The 16,527-nt window shown below is 47.8% G+C and overlaps 1 protein-coding gene across 10 annotated transcripts in view; it reads left to right on the plus strand.

The window, feature by feature from the left end:
• The window catches only part of Pax2 (paired box 2), a 91,669-nt gene that overhangs the window by 15,610 nt on the left and 59,532 nt on the right, over nucleotides 1-16,527 (plus strand). The gene's annotated exons all lie outside the window — the stretch shown is intronic.

The raw sequence follows: 16,527 nt of genomic DNA on the forward strand, positions 1-16,527 counted from the left end.
GCAAAGTCTTTAAAATGACCACTGTCTATTCACTGCCTCCAAACAGAGTTTTTTCTTTCTAAAGTCATGTACCCTTCCCCAGGGGCAGCCAGAATCCTGGTTCCTTTACCCTCTCAGCCAACTCCCACAAAGCTCGCCTCCCAGGAGCCCAGGTCTCTCTAGCCAGCTCCACACAAATTTCCGGCCCAGAATCACTGGCATCCAGGTCTACAGAGCAGATGCCAGCCACCAGTCAGGACTTGGCAGAGAGTAGAGGAGCTGGACCAAGGTCCGGGATGCCAGGCAGGGAGTGAGAGTTGGGTCCCTGTGGTTGACTCCTGGGAGATGCTCCCGCTTGCCTGTCTTGAGGCTAAAATCTTTTCCATAATGATAGGTTCAGACACTGGGACCATGTGGGCTCTACTCAGTTCAACTTGCAGGACAATTAAACTTCTTAATTCCCAGGTCACTCCAATCTGGGGTCTGGGAAACCACATGATCATGCTTTATGTAGATGCACCTCATCCTCTGTGTGCCAGGGTATCTCTCTGGGGTGACTCCAGAGCCCTCAGGCAACACCAAAGCCCTCAAGCCCAGACCAGCTTCTTAACTGCAGAACTGCAGCTTTGACAGTTGTGTGCGGGAGACTCTGGACTGCAAAAGTCACACTCCAGCCAGAGGCAGGTGTCCACTTCTCAGACACCCCCAAATCAAGAGGCAGCTAAGAGTTTTCCCCTCTGTTATTCTTCCTACGCTTCAAAGGCCCATTATCAGAACAACTAATAATTCAGATGGTGCCTCTTTCTGCCCTAACATCACCTACCTTTTTTTTTTAAATCCTTTGCAAATGATGTGGAATTATCCCAAATCATCCTGAAAACAGCAGGTAAAATTAGCTGGTAGAATGTACCTTGGCTAAAGAAGATTCCCTCTGCCACACTCGTGCTGTAACGGGCAGCAAGGCGACCCCAGAAATTATCCCAGTGTGTGCCATTTGTATTAAAATGGTTATTCCGTTATGAACAGGGTAACATAATACTGATCAGCTAATTATACACCCTCCGAAACCCTCCAGCTTCCCGGGCCTGGCTCAGCCAGGTACTGGAAATGTGCGGCTGTTTGACATTCACTTTCCAAAAGAACTGGAGATAAACACAGGGTGGACTGAGAAAGCGATAAGCCTTTAAAAGTCAAGAGGCTAGGGAGCTTGGGTATCGAGGCAGGCGTGGCAGTGGGTGGGCATGGGGAACAACACTTTTTAAAAATTTTTTCTCCTTTTTATTTTTCTTTTCCCCCCTGAGTTACCTCATGACTTTGTCTGTGGTCCTTGCAATGAGTTAGAGCTGAGTTCTTTAGAGAACAGTAGCTAAGCCAAGAGTGGCCAGGATGAGGAGTAATGTCACCAGGCTGGGTGGTGGTGCTCTGGGAACTATTTTGGAGATACCTTTATTGTCCATGGTGGGAATTGCAAGCTTTGGGAGAGCCCAAGACAGACAGAGTTTCAGAGGTTTGCTTCTTTTGAGTGGGGTGTGCTGGCAGCCCTGCCTGGCACCCTCCCTGGTCGCCCGCCCCCCATCCAGCACATATCCACCGATGGCTGGGCTATATTTAAAGCTGGTTTAGGTACAAGTTTGAGGATGTTTCATCCTAAAACATAGAGCACGGAGGACAAGTGACCCTTACATCAAACTTCAGAGGTCTGAAGTTTCGCCTACCAAACCGGAAGAAAGTAGACTAGCTGGCTACCCATGTGATGAGTGTTAGGGAAAGAATGGGCCCAACCCTGCTGGCTCTGAGAGCCACAGAGGCTGTTGGGAACAACAACCTCTATTACTAGAGGTACATATAGGCTTCCTTTGGGTGTGGAGATAGAGTCACTTCTGGGTAGGCATGGCTGAAGGTAGAAGGAGCATAAGACGAGGACCAGGGAAGCCACCAGCAGCATGGGCAGCCCCGGCTGTGCGGTTAAGCTTGCTTTGTTAATGGGATCTATCAGGCTATTTTTAAATGTTGCTTTGGGAAGAATCCTCCCGTGGTTGATACTTCGGGAAGATTGGTTGGGGCTTCCCAATGTGTCACTGGGACACATTCGGACATCAGTGTTATTCTGGTGGGCGCTCTGCCCTTAAGGGAAAGGTTCTTCTGGAGCCAGGTTTCACGCAAATGCTTGATAAAGGTGTGGCATTTCTGCTACTGATGGTTGTCCCAGGAGCTCCAACCTTCCTGTTTTAAGAATTCTCACTCACTGCTAGAAGGACCTGGAGATTGACCTGTATGTAGAGAGTGGTATGCTCTGGAAAGCGGGCCGTGCCTGAGTTCATAGCATTGGGGATGATAGGGGACCTCTGTGTTGCTGTTACCATTGGTACATATATGTATGTGTGTGTGTGGTTATGTGTATGTATGTATACATACATGTCCAGAGTAAGGGTGCCCAGGAGCCAGCATCGGCAAGGAAGGAAGTCTACAACCTGCTCATTCACCTGAGCCAAAGGTTTTCATCTCCTCCTCCCCCAAACAGATGCCGTCGCCGCACTTGAAATATGCTGTTATGGCTATAAACTAAATCGCTCTTCATGCTTTAAAAATGGTTTTGGCATTCTCTGATCCTGCCACAATAAAGCTTTGGCTGTCCAACCTGAGTTCTCCCCCTGGCAAATCCTCATAGAAATGCCTCTCTGGGCCGAAGGTGTGGTAGGGAAACATCCACATCTGGAGACCACTGGCTAAAGTCTTAGCTCTGAGCAGGTCATGGAATTCATTGAATCATTATAGATACTGGGCTACTTAGTGCTGAGTGTGGCGTTGCCAGCTCTTCAGCTAAATAGCATCTCTGTTGGGGACACTGTAAATAGGTAACTTCAGATTGAAACCTGGCATGGGAAATGACCTAAGGGTAGGGTAGAGATGGGAGATCTGTGTACCTAAAAAGGAGGCAAGTGCCTCATCGGGTTGAGTTATTGACAAGGCAGGAAGGATTGTCCTGATGCTATCACCGATCTTCAGATTGGAGTGTTGCCTTGGGCAGTGTGGAGTGTAAAGCTAAGGCTACATCCTCAGGGGTGACCTCAAGCCAGCTGATGGACTTCTTGAGGCTAATCAATACTGTGGGGGGGCCAGCGACTCTGTATTCTTAGATCTTTGCAATGGACCCTTGAGGCTTGCCAACCACCCACCACCCCGTATTCTGTCTTAGCCCGTTTGCCTTAAAGTGAGTGCAAATATTCATCCTTGCTGTGGCAGCACTGGCTTCAAGAAGGCTGCAGGTTCAGTGCTCATTGTTAAGCAATGACAGTTGGTGTCCCTCAGGTGTCCCCACTGAGTAATTCACCAGTGTTTATCATTGGTCTGGCGGAGAGTGGGCAGTGGTCTACCACTTGTCTTTCCAAGTAAGCTGATAGTTACTAACCATAGCCATGGGAATTCTGGAGACTCATCCTAAACCAACATATCCGTTACAGCCTTTGGAACTCAAACCTAGGTCCCTTAGATTTGACTCTTGAACCAGGCTTGGCGCGGAAGCCGGAGGAGAGGGGTAGCATTGCTTGTCACATCTCTAGATCTATGCAGCGGTTTGGTTGTCACCACTTTTGGTGTCAAGACAAGGAGCTAGGGTGGGTCAGTGAGTTAAGAAAAAGACTTCATCCCAAAGAAGAATGAAAATGATCAGGATAGAGAGCATGTCTTGGGCCTCAGGCAGGGCTTGCAAGTAGTTTCTTCTCTGTGGTTTCTGGCTCAAAGCCATGCTTAGCCTTTTTTTTTTTTTTTCCTTGTGGGAGTCTCTGCTGTCCTGGTCACCCATCCTTAGACAGGCAGGTGAAACAGGTGTGGTCCTTATCCTGTTTCTTGTGTTTTAGTGCTTCACATTTCATTTTTGTTTGTGTGTGTGTGTGTGTGTGTGTGTGTGTGTGTATGTGTGTGTGTGTATGTGTGTGTGTGTGTGTATGTGTGTGTGTGTATGTGTGTATGTGTGTGTGTGTGTATGTGTATGTGTGTGTATGTGTGTGTGTGTGTATGTGTGTGTGTGTGTGTATGTGTGTGTGTGTGTGTGTGTGTATGTGTGTGTGTGTGTATGTGTGAGTGACACCTACCCCAGTGTTCATGTGCAGGTCAGAGGACAACTTGTAAGAGCTGGTTCCCTCCTACCAAGTGAGATCTGGGGACAGAACTTTGAAGGCTGTGATAGACTTCTGGGCCAGACGGTCTCCTGTTGGTTGGCTTATGGTTATTCAGGATATGGCGTAGGTTTTCAGTACTTAACTGCTTTGAGTTCCTACCTCAGCTGACCATGTTTGAGAAGTAAAGATGAGGGGTTATCCTAAAAAATAAAAAATAAAAAACTCCATGTTGGGTTTGGAGGGTGATGTAGAGAAGAAAAGAGAGGGGGAACCCCAAAATAAACAAAGTCTCGACTGTTCTGAGAACTCAATAAAACAATCACATCAAATATGAAGAGGCATAAATCTTGTGTCTGCACAGGTAACCTACTCGATTGCTTTTATTATCGCTCAGGCTGACTCCATTTATTACCATCCACAGCCCGGGCAAAGGAGACTGCGTGGAGGGTGGTCTCTGGTGCAATCCTATACCCCGAGAGGCAACAATCAGCCCATACAGCCAGGGATTTCGATGGGAGCCAGGAAGGGCCCATCTGTCTGCATGAAACCAATCAATAACTCTGTAACCAGAGCCCTTGTCACAGGGAAATGGACAACACAACAGTTCAATAGAGGGGCCACAAGGGGAATTAGCCAAGTGGAGATGGTGCCAGGCGGAAGGGAACAGGGTTCCTGGAGGAGAGACTGGGAAGGCAGGAATGGCAGGGCTCTGCATGCTTTTAGGCACAGGTGAGGGTCTGCTGCGCAGCCAGCCTGGGGAAGGAGAGGCAACGTTAATGGTTGGAGTGGAGGGACACATGTCCTGGAGGACAGCTGGGGAGTGGGCTTGTGATGCTCAAACAGTAGCTCAACTGCCAACACAATGGGGTAGACTTGAGGGCTAGAACATTCTTAGCTTTAGTCAGAGAAGCAGCTGTGCTACACAGCACAGATTAGTCATTCTCCCCAGGGTGTGCATTCTGGAGAAGGGGTTCCCAGAGGGGATGGAGGCCCAGCTTCTCAGTTTTCTCAGCAGGACTGATGAAGGAACGCTTTAACCCAGGGGCCCAGCGTCCATTCCCAGCTTCCATCCATCGGTTGCAGACCTGGCTATTCTGCAGGGCTTTAGAGCTCAGGGCTCCCCTGAATCCCTCCTTGATGCCATACATACAGTTCTTCCACTGAGAGGAGAATGTAGACATTAAGAAGTCACTTTCCATGTCCTTAAAATAATTCAGTAGATGGGGCCCAATCAATATGCCAGTTTTCTAGATTCTTGATGTCTCTTCATACCTCCTGCCCCATCAGAGCTCAGGTTCACAAGGTAGAGGCAGCTACAGCCAATGAATCACCCAGAGAACAAAGAAGGGTTCCCGAAACCTGAAGACCAGGGCCTCCCAACTGGTACCTAAGCAAGGGCAATAGTGGTTGGAAAGGAGTTACGCCTCCTGGATTATCTGTCTTCCACTGGGCAGAGATGGTTTTCTCTTGTGGGTCACATTTGCTGGATTTGATGCTATCAAGGTGCAGTTAGAATTGTATGCAAAGTGTATATACAATGGCATATAGGAGTAAAGGTTGTTATCTTCTGTGTGGGAGACTGTGTATCTATGCCTTATCTATTCTTAGGTACAGGGCTCTGAGGCCAAGAAAACAAAGAAAATGGTCCCCAGTATGGGAGCTGCCATTACAGTGCAAGACTGGGTACCTTATCCTTGGCTCAAGTGGTTAATCAGCAAGTCAGTCATTTGGCTTGTTACCTGCAGTGGCAACAGTCACAGAGTTTGGCTAAAGATCATTGCATTTCACAATTTAGACAACCTGGGTTCAAGTTTTCCATCAAGTCTTGTTTGTATTACAAATCTCAATATATTAGTCCAGTTAACCCCAATGCAAAGGCCTGGGCTGCCATGATACCCCCTTTGTGATGGAGACTTTTGTGATCATATGTGCATCTTTATTTTGACACTTGAGCCCAAGCCCTGTTGGCTGGGCTAGCTAGGGACGAGTGAGTGATATCAGTAACCAAAGCAATGCTCTTCTAGGTACATACTTTTCTCTAAAACTGTGATCTACACTAGACATAGAGGTGCGTACCTTAGATTCCAGGTAGATCTCCATGAGTTCAAGGTAAGCCTGCTCTACAGAATGAGATCCTGTGGCAAGCAAGCAAGCACCAACACACACACACACACACACACACACACACACACACACACACACTCATTCTCTCTCTCTCACACACACACACACACACACACACACACACACACACACACACGATCCAGGAAACCATAGCTTATTTTTAAGCCATGGAATTATCAGGACTTCTTCTTGTGTTTCTTTTTTAAAAAGATTTATTCATTTATTTTATGTATATGGGTACTCTATCTGCAAGTATGCCACATGCCAGAAGAGGCTATCAGATCCCATTGCAGATGGTTGTGAGCCACCATGTGGTTGCTGGGGATTGAACTCAGGACCTCTGTAAGGGCAGTCAGTGCTCTTAACCATTGAGCCATCTCTCTAGTCTCTTCTTGTGTTTCTTAAGGGACAATGTGATGAGAAGATATTTTGTGTCGAGAGAGAGAGAGAGAGAGAGAGAGAGAGAGGGAGGGAGAGGGAGAGGGAGAGGGAGAGGGAGAGGGAGAGAGAGAGAGAGAGAGAGAGAGAGAGAGAGAGAGAGAGAGTACTCATCTAGTCTGGAATTTGACTTTGGATGTGGGGGTAAGGAAAGTAGAGCCCCAAAGTCCAGACTGGTGCCACCAAGAGCAGTGATGGAAATGCAGGCAGCCACAAGGGTCACACACTAGTGTTCCCGGGAAAACTGGCAGGAAAAGGTGCATGGATATGTACAGGAAATGGAGGCATGGGCTCAGCCTACAGGCATTGATCCAGAGATGGTTTTTGCACTCTCCATTGTGTGAGTGTGCATGTGCATATGATGCCGTCTGACGACGACTTTTGGGAGTTGAGTCTATCCTTTTCATTCTACCCTTCCCCCACTTTTGTACATAGTGTGTATATGTATGTATATGTGTGTGCGCAGGCACCCACATGCACACATACATGTGCACGTGCGCACAGGCCAAAGATTAATGCCAGGAAACAGCCTCCATAGCTTTCAACCTTATTCATTGACAAAAGTTATCTCCATCAAATCCAGAGCTTGCTGATGTGACTAGTTTTGCTAGCCAGCTTGCTCCAGGGATCCCATCTCTGCCTCCTGGGCTGGTACTACAGATGGGCCACAGCTCCTGCTCAGCATCATGTGGGTTTGAGGAATCTGGACCTGAATTCTCTGGGTCTCATACTTACACAACAAACTCTTCACCCACCGAGGCATCTCTCCAGCCCCTCCCCTGACGTTGTAGGTTCTAGGCGTTGAACTCAGGGTTTCAGGCTTGTGTGGCAAGAGTCTTTACCTGGTGGGATATCTTTTTTTTTTTTTTTTTTTTTTTGGTTTTTCGAGACAGGGTTTCTCTGTGTAGCCCTGGCTGACCTGGAACTTACTCTGTAAACCAGGCTGGCCTCAAACTCAGAAATCTGCCTGCCTCTGCCTCCCAAGTGCTGGGATTAAAGGCGTGCGCCACCACTGCCCAGCCCTGGTGGGTTATCTTGCAGGACCCCAAAAGACAAATTTTTTACCAACTCCATGCTAACCAAGTAAAGTGCATTTTGGGTCTGATTCTATGTTGGGCAGCAGTTGGCAGCCTCTGGTCTGTGTAACTCTACACACTGATCTCTGGTCTAGGAAAGAGCTATGACCTCAAAGTAAGTGTGAGAGAACCAGCTTTCCCCCTACACCTTAATACAGAAGCTTCTGGGATGCCCATGGCAGCTGGTAGAGCTTTCTAGCTGGAAGGAGCGGGTGAGTCCCGGATGAGGAAGGGTGTGTCACAGCAGGTGTGCTGCAGACTAAGAGAGTGACTGAGGAGGTGAGAAGCTAAGAGGCGAAGCAGTCTGGCAGCCTCCTTGGCCTGTATGGTATTTGGGGATGGAGCAAAAGGCAGGCAAGAACAGCCAAGAAGGGAGATAGAGTGCCACAATCTAAATAAGGGCTTTTGGTCCCCTGAAACATCTTAGATGTGGTTAGAGGAAGCCAGTGCCCAGGGTAGTGCTGGTTGTTCAGGCTGGTGGCATTCTGAGAAGCCCAGAGTTGACAAAGGAGAAAAGGAGAAGTCAGCTGGAGAGACGTTTCCAACCTGAGGGTGGGGCAGAGGAAGTGACATTGCAGGCAAATTCTCAAGGTCAGAGTTTCCTGGTCCTTTCTAAGAGTCAGCTATGGGAACGTGGACACAGCTCTGGCCACCTGCCCCTCTGCATTCTGCATAGCCTGGCAATGGCTGTGCTGCCATTGGCAGGCCCAAGAAAAGAGGTGGGGGGGGGGGCAAGAAGAAGGCAGGGTAATCCCTGTTTTCTCGGGCTCCACAATGGAGCTCTCTAGAGCTTAGGGCCACATTGCTCCAGACTTCCTGCTATGCTTGCTTTTAGGCAGGCCTGATCATGGTGAGCTCCCTCTGCAATGGAGCAGAGAAAGCTGGGGGGACGTGCCAGGCCGTTCCTGGCAAGGTTTGCAGCAGGGCAGCTGGCTGGAAAGCGAGCAGTATTCACCTTGCAGGCACAGCAGAGAAACATGAGGAAGGGAGCCTAGAAGAGAGATCAGGAAGGGTGTTAAAGAGCTCAAGCAAATGATGGCTAGCTAGTACTGGGGATGCCTTTCCTGGTTCTGGTGCTCCCTCTTGGCCTTAAGTTCTTTGAGGGTTCAGACGCCCATGCCTTCAAGGCAAGGGAAGGAGCTCAGGTGGGTTGCTAACAGCGTTGGATCTGATGGATCGCTGAGATGATCAGGCACAAGAGCCTGATTCTAACCCTTACTCTGCCAGCCTTTGTCTGACTTCCATGGTTCCTTGTGTGGTCCTCAAGAGAATAGGATGGGCCTCTGTGTGGCTTTGTTTTAGAGAATGTGTGGCTGGTGGTTTCTAGCTCTGCCTGGCTTTCATAGCCTGGGGAGTTGGCCTAGCATTGCGGTTACATCTCAGAAGTCAAGTCTTGTCAAAGTGAGAGCTGGTAGCCTACTTATTCAGAAAGCTTCTGGCTTGCTGGACTGTCTGACCCCAAAGCAAGAAGAATCCCTGGCTTCACTTGGATAGTCTGCTTGTTTGGGATGTTACTGAATGCTACCCAGAGGGCGCAGGGTCAAAGGGACAGTAGATGTCCTGGTGGGTCAATAGCTAAGGATCAGGCCAGGTCTACAAAGGGTTCTGACACAATTAGTAAGCACGCCTGTATCTCAAGAATGGGCCCACGTGAGATCAGTGCGAACTGGCTCTGTTGGAGGTGAGCGTGTCACCTGCATGTGGCATTAGGTGAACCGGTGGCCATAGCCTTGGTTGTGTAACCTCAGAGGCAGCCTGTGTAGAGATGAGACCAAAGGTCAGGATAGTTATCGGCTATCATCTGCGGCTTGCGCCTGCCCCGCCCGCCCGCCAAGGTCCTCCCTCCTCTGCGGGGTAGATGGATTGGTAGACGAGGCCAATCTCTGACTGAAGAGTGAGGAGATGATTCTGATTGAAGAGTGAGGAGAAGCTGATAAGAGAGGCCACCTTTCCTCCAGGGATCAACGGAGGTGTCATGTTCCCCACTCCTCTGCTTCCCTAGAAGGACAGGCTGACTTCCACTTACTGTGACTGTCTGACTTCTGGGAAAGCCAGAGGGAAGGAGGTTCCTTCCCCTGTGGTCCTGGGAGGGAAAACCTGGCCTATTCCCAGGTGAGAGAGAAAAGGCAGCAGAAGGAAGACAGCAGGTGAGAGGTGAGGGCCGGATGCCTTGACACTGATTGGCCCTGCCCCGGCTGGGTGTGGAGCCACAGAAAGATCCCAAGGAAGGGCAGCTGTGGGGCTCACAGCTGACCTTCTGGGCCTGGTGCTTGGTCTCCTGCAGAGGGCACAGCTCTGGCTCTAGTCCAGTCCCTTCCAGAAACAGGGGTCACCCCCATTCTCTATCCAATATCCTCCGGCCTCCATAAAACATCTGCCTCTTCTTCCACTCCCATGACCTCAACTCCTGACCCCAGGGAGACACTCCAGAAGGTCGTGCAGACTTAAGAGATGACCTCTCAGGGTAGGTAGAAAAAAGTTGAGAGAAATTCATTTCATGGCTAGTGGCTGGTTAGAAAAGGCGATTCCGGTGTTCGGATGTGATAAATGTTAACTGAGCATTAATCGCATTAAAGAGGGCCCTATAAACTTTTCATTTCTAATTAAATTCATCCAGTGATGCTGCCCAAGCGAGTACTCTGAGCCTTTGTTTATGTGGAAAATTAAAATGCAAATACAATGGGATTTATTTCCAGTAGAGTGATGCTCTGGTCCCTCCGGCTACTGGGCTCGCTCTGGGCCCATCAGGCTAGGTGACTCTGCAGGTGCTATCCACTGTGCCACAAATTTTTGTTGTGAAGGGAAAGGCCAGAGTTCAAGGTCAAATGCAACTAGACATGAGAAGCCATTACCGTAAGAGTTAAAGAGGAGAAAAAGCAACAGAGAAACCACTAATGTAGGGAGGCATTTTCTTGGATTTCTAACCTTCCTACTGTAAGAATAGTAACCCGCAAACAAACAAACAAACAAATCCTTATTTGTGAATAATGTCACCATAAGCATCCCTTGCAATTGTGGTTAACAAAAAAACAAAAAACAAAAAACAAAGGTATGGGAGGGAGGGTTTGGAGGCATATACGAGACTGTTCCTCAAAGAACTCAAAGATGTCCACAGGAATGGAAGGCCTTAAGTCCGGCTTTCTCTCCAGTGCTTGGAGGGTCAGCTGCTATCTACATCATGGTTTTGCTGGGTCCTTCCTGCCAATTCCAAGTGGCTCTAGCACAGGGTAGTGGAGCATAGAGGCACATCAGAAGGACATTGTGCATGCATGCCCGCCCGCCCGCCCGCACACAGCCTCTTACACATAAGAGAGAGCTGGTGGCTCGTAAGAAGGAACAAATGGCCCCCACAAATGAGCCTTTTAGTACCATGATCCCTTTGATGGAAGCAGAAGCCCTTAATGCTATGGAGTGGAGCGCTCTGAGTTCTTGCTCACTAACACATAAATTAAGTTGAGAGGAGAGAAAACCCTAGGTAAGAAAAAAATCATTTGGGTATATCAGTTAGAGACACTGAAAAATAGCTACGGTGCGGCGCGAGTAAGGGAGTTGTAAATAGCATTAAAACTCGAGAGGGAAGGGAAATAGAAGTAGGAGGGACTCGAAAAGGCAGAGTGTTAAATCACAAATAGGGGCTTGTGTACAAAGTCACCAACCAGATTTATACCAAGTTTTGCAAAAATCTACAGCCTGGACTGACAGTAGGTGGGGAATCCAGGTGCCTGCGTCCACAGGCCCACCCAAGGCACCCTGACAGTGTAGAGAGAGGGCAGGCTGCTCACTGTGCTGGATTCTGGGATTGATCCATCCACTCCCCAAGCAGGAGTCTGATTGGTTCGGCTCTGCAGTCAAGGATACAGCCGCAGGAGAGCCTTTAAAGGTCTTTAAGCACACGAGTCTCTTGTGAGCTGGATCCGTGTTCTAACGGTTCTCCAAGGTAGCAACCCATTCCTGGAACACCGCCTGCTTGCCTGAACTTTGCAACAACTGCTACCCCCGCCCTCTTTAGTCTGTTTTATTCTGGGTTATTCTTTTCCTCTTTAGTGTTCACTTGTATCTTGGGAATGCAATGAGCACTTGCTGACAAGCAGGTTAATGACCATGGCGACGCCCAAACATCTGGAAGAAAATCAAAAAAAAAAAAAAAACTTTAGTCAATCATCTATGTTAGCTGTCCATAGGATGCCAAAGATCTGGTGATTTAGCATATCCACATGGTTGATTGGCTTTCTCCGGTTTCATTCCGGCACAGAACCAGCCTACCCGGGAAACACCTATTTCAGAGGAAAATATTCTAGGAAGCAAAGTGTGGTGGTTAGGAAGTATCTTAGACACACTGGGTTTGGTTTCTGATTTAAAGGGGCCAGGCACAGGGGTGGAAGCAGTGTGTGTCTGGACAAGCTCAGCCGTTGGCTACAATGGAAGAGGCTCCATCCAAATGACCTTCAGCTGTCCACTAGGCCTGGCTTCCACTAGGGAATCTGCCATCTGAAAGCCCTTAATAGACATGAGCAATCATTCGCCCACCCTCCCAATCACCCATTCAGAAATATCTCTCTAAGCACCTCCTGTGTACCCGGCCAGTCACCTAAAGCTTCATGGTACACAATGCAATGTGAGGGGGGGGGGCTCCAGGGAGAAATCGTCATATTTTGAGTCTGGCTAACCTCCTATCCTTTCTGTACCTCAGTTTCCCTAGTCATATAAGGTGGGGATAATCACTTAACTCTTTTATAGGCTCTCACAAGGGTTAAATGAACACACCCACACCCACCCACCACCCGCCATAAATCTACTTAGAATTGCAACTAGCCAATATTAAGGAATCAATACATGTACTATTCTTATTGCAATAGTAATAATCAAGTATGCATTTTTAGTTTTAGCCTTTGTCAATATGTGTCTTCGGGTTTCTATGTGTATAGCACTGAAGCATTTTAAATAAGAAGGTTTGAAGGGTCGGGTCTCTCGGCTCACATCTGTGATCCCAGCACTCAGGAGGCTGAGGCAGTAGTATCTTGAAATTAAGGCCTGCTTAGGGTTACATAGAGAAACCTTGTCTAAAAACAAACAATAAATGAAAAAGAAAAAAGAAGAGAGCATGATTAACGAGCCAGAAGGGTCTTTACGAGCAGGGCTAGTATCTCGAGCACTCATGAGGTTCACGGTATCCTGTGAACCGAGCTAAATTCAGGAAGTGAGCTGACTCTTGTGTTTTTCAGCCAGTGGAGACTCTCTGTGACTCAGGTCTTGGACCACTGAATAGACTTAGTCAAGGGCTTACCTCTTTGTCCACTTTGAAAGCCCGGCCTGTCTCCATGTGTGCATATGTGCGTGCATGTTTGCACACTCATGTGCACAGCCATGCCGTCTTCCTGGATGAGCTGGCTGTTGTTCGAGGACTTGGAGGTTGGCATTTTCCTGGCTCCGTGGCATTTTCCCAAGTTGTGCTCTTTTGCATTTGTAATTTTTTTAAAAGAGATAAATGAGACGGCGGTGGGCAAGTAAGTCTTCAGGTGATAGTTTTGAAGGGTTTTTCTGGTTTTTAAATGCCATAGCGGGGAGCGAGAAGGGAGGCAACCAGGAAGAGTGGGGGAAGAAAGGCAAGAAAACGAGATTAAGGATGAAAGAGAGGAGCAAGAGAATAGCTGAACTCAAACCATACCCATCAAGTGTGGTCCTTGGTAGCTGGGTGCTCTGGGGAGGGTGGGGATCCTGTAACCACTACAGTTAGCACCACCACTGAGGGAAAAGTATTTTAAGAAAAGAATTTAGGAAGTCAAATTACTTCGGGTTTTGTCTACTTGGTACAATGGTCCAAAGTAACTGGATAGTGATATACTCTGAGCCCAGCAAGAACAAGGTGAAAACCAAAGTTGTCCTAACTCAGGATGCCGTGTCTCTATGGGAAACCCCGTGAAATGGAGCTGAGACCTGGTCCTGTGCTTTCCCCCTTGGGTTCAGTGACCTCTGTCAGTTCAGTGAACCCTGAAAAGCCACACTCAAGTGCCTAACCAGTTACTTCTCAGATATCTTAAGATCTCTTTTATTTTTAATTATGTGTGTATAAGTGGTTGTGGGTGTGGGTGTGGGTGTGTGCACAGGAATGCAGGTGCCCCTGGTGGCCAGAGCTGTTGGGTTCCCTAGTGCTGGACTTACAAGCTGTTGTGAGCTACCAGACATATCCATCAGTCAAATTAGCTGTTAAAGGGCCATGTATATATTTTTAATTATAAAGGTAACTTGGGGGGGGAGTATGGGGGGCAGGAATTGAGCCTAGGGCTTTGTATAAGCTAGGTAGTTACTTAACACTGAGTTATATCCCAAGCCCTAGGAAAAATTTAAAATAGGTTAAGTTGAAATTGTGGGGGCTAAGTCACCCTCAGAGTGTTTTCAATTCTCTGCAAACCTACATGAGGTTGCCATCTTCCCTTTTTCCTCGTCATTAGAATAGAGCCAGCTGTTGCCTTTATCAACCCCCAGTCCCTGCACTGTCTAAACAGACTGGGAGAGGGAGCCCCATCCCACCTCACAGCCAGAGGAGTGGTACCCAACTGCAGTTTTTATACTTCTTTTCCTTAAAACACCTTGTGATTTTATATGCATTGGCATACTTGCATACTTGTTTACATTTGGCCGATCTCATGGCTGTTTTACCCAGCAAGCATTTGAAGTCATCTCCATCACCATCACCAGCATCATCACTATCATCACATTCCTAGCTAACCAGTCCTTGCTACAGTAAGGCAGTGTAAATAAGATAATGTATTAATTGATGTAAGCCTGTTGAACAACAACACAACGCTTTGCAGCAGTGTTTGTAGATGTAGTAACTGTCGGAGTATAGAGAAGTGAAATAACTTGCCCAGAGTCACAGACTAGGTTGCAGATCTAGGTTTTGAACCCACAGAGGAGTGGCACTGAAGCCCATGTGCTTATTATCCATGTGCTTATTACATCACGGTTCTTATCTACTCTGCATCAGAGACAACGAAACCAGAGTGATCTATTCTCCGTCTTGGGCCCTGCTGCAATCTTTACTTAAGCTTAGAGCATGGACCCGGTGCCCTGGTGGAAGGAAGGTCACAACTATAATTGTAATCTTTTTTTTCTGTGACACTTGTCTTCTACTGGGCCACATCATCTGGAAATGGTGGAGAAAAGATGCCTTGGGAGCACCACAGAATGGAAAGGGAGGACCATGGAGAGGAACAGGGACTCTGGGAGCTCAAGGTCATGGTGGTGTGTCCACTGGGATGGGAGCTTTATGGGAGTCTATCCTCCCATCCCCAGCTGGGATGTACACTTCACATAGCGATAGTGTTTGGCCTTCACTCCCTGGATTAAGCAGATGTAGGGAGGGTAAGACCAAGACCTGAACCAGTATGGTTTAGTCAGAACTCTCTGGACCAAGAGTAGACATGTACACTTTATCATCAAGAGGATAGTTGTCCTGCATCTCTAGAATTTTCTCTCTGGAAAGAAACAGTACAAACGACAAGGCTAGAGGAAGGTCAAAAAAAAAAAAAAAAAAAAAAAAAAGCAGGATTGTCGCTCTCACCCATAACTATAAGGAGGAAGCCATTAAAGCAATTACTGAATCACACGACCACCATCCAGATCCAGCATCATCACTCAGCCCACGTCACCAAGGAGACACCATCAGCATCATCTCACCAAGGAGACACCCATTAACCTAATCTCTGAGACATACACTATGAATAAAGAGTTGCAGATATGATCAATGAACACAATAATTCAAAGCAGAAACAGACACTGTCACCCAACAATAGTCAAATTCCTCCAACCCAGTCTTACAGGAAGAGCAGTCGCCTCAACACAATACCACAAAGCAAAACAAACCTCAGGCCAGTTGCTGGGATGCATCCACACAATGTCACACATGCTAACCCACAATGCAATTCCAGCTCTCCATCCTACAGGGTATCTGCACACAAAGGCAGGGGTGAGCTGGCCCTTGGAGCAGTGATAAATAGTGGTAAGACATACAAAGGTAGGGTCAGCATTGAAACTCCCAACCCTCAGCACACCCTGCAGAATACAGTCAGAGATACAGTGTCCCCAGCTCAGTACAGCTGCCAGGACGGAGCACCGCCTCCTGTCCAGCAGGTGGACATATCTAGACCATCACTTCTGATAAGGCCTCAAGGCTCTGGTTGCTACTAAAAGAGTAAACTGTCCCCAGAGCCTGCTTCCCGAGACAGGACAAATCAGCTCCATCCTGGCTGGGATTTAATAAGACCTCGCTGTTATGGGAAATGACAGAGCTGCAGGGACGGAGAGGACAGGTGGGGGTTGGGGGAGCTCTTCAAGCTGGGTGCAGGAATTCCCCTCTGACTCCTGCCTCTATGGCTGTTTGGAGCTGAAGCCCTCTCTTGCTGGGTGTTCACTGAGTATCGATTCAGTCTGCAAGCAATTTTAATATTTCTTCAGGGACTTTCCAGCAACAGCACAAGTCATTAATTCACCCTCCCAAATTGCTTATTCAATAGCAGGAACATGGCTCCTGAATAAAGTCCCAGAATTTATGTGACTTGCACGAGTCAGGAGGTCAAACAACTGTTATGGAGCGAAGTTAAAAATCCAAATAAAATATTGACACTTTTTTGGGGAGGGGAAGAGAGGAGGCCAAGGTATTTAAAATAGGTTTTTGTTGCAATGCCTCCAGGATAAAGAATGGAAGGGGACTGAAGACAAGTTGGAGTTTATAAAATCAATGGAATTTATTGCACATCTACTTGGCATTTAATAATTCTCTCATTTCCACATCC

This window comes from Mus musculus, chromosome 19 (genome assembly GCF_000001635.26).
Source record: "Mus musculus strain C57BL/6J chromosome 19, GRCm38.p6 C57BL/6J".
Taxonomy (NCBI): domain Eukaryota; kingdom Metazoa; phylum Chordata; class Mammalia; order Rodentia; family Muridae; genus Mus; species Mus musculus.